The sequence below is a fragment of the Otolemur garnettii genome, unplaced genomic scaffold (assembly GCF_000181295.1).
Source record: "Otolemur garnettii isolate 467f Iridium unplaced genomic scaffold, OtoGar3 scaffold00002, whole genome shotgun sequence".
NCBI lineage: Eukaryota > Metazoa > Chordata > Mammalia > Primates > Galagidae > Otolemur > Otolemur garnettii.
In genome coordinates, this window is record NW_003852397.1 from 6,998,019 (window position 1) to 6,998,678 (window position 660).

Below are 660 nucleotides of genomic sequence, written 5' to 3' on the forward strand. Positions count from 1 at the left end.
TTGCTTGAGCCCAGGAGTTGGAGGTTGCTGTGAGCTGTGAGGCCATGGCACTCTACCCAGGGGGACAGCTTGAGGCTCTTGTCTCAAAAAAATAAAAATAAAAAAAATAAGAGTGTCATGTTCTACATGCTTGTAAATCTCTATAATATCTGAAGTTATAGAATACAGGTGGACTTCCACATCTGCTTCTGCAGTCATTCAACTGTAATATATTATTGGGTATATTAAAACCAAATGTGGCATCACAAGGTATATTGTTAGAAAGGGGAGGGGCATTTTAATAGTTATTTTAGATAACTATGTAGATATTATTCTATGATATCATATTAAAATTCAATAAGTGCTAAGTTTATTATAAGTTAGTTATGTTCTGAGATCTGAAATTATAACAATGAAATTGTTATATTGTTCATGTAAGTATCCTCCAAGGGCCATTCAGACCATAATGTTAGGCTAAAAGGAAAGCATTTTGGTCCCAGTGTGCTTTCAGCTTTTTCTATCCTAAAACCTTAGAGTTAGACTGCTACTTGCTTACACAATTGCCAGGCACAAGATTAGAAAACAACCTGGAGGAAAAAACAGATAGGGCCCAGTATAGGGCAACTGCAGACTGCTGAAGACAAGATCTAGCAGGGGCCCTATTGTTTACTGATAATCACG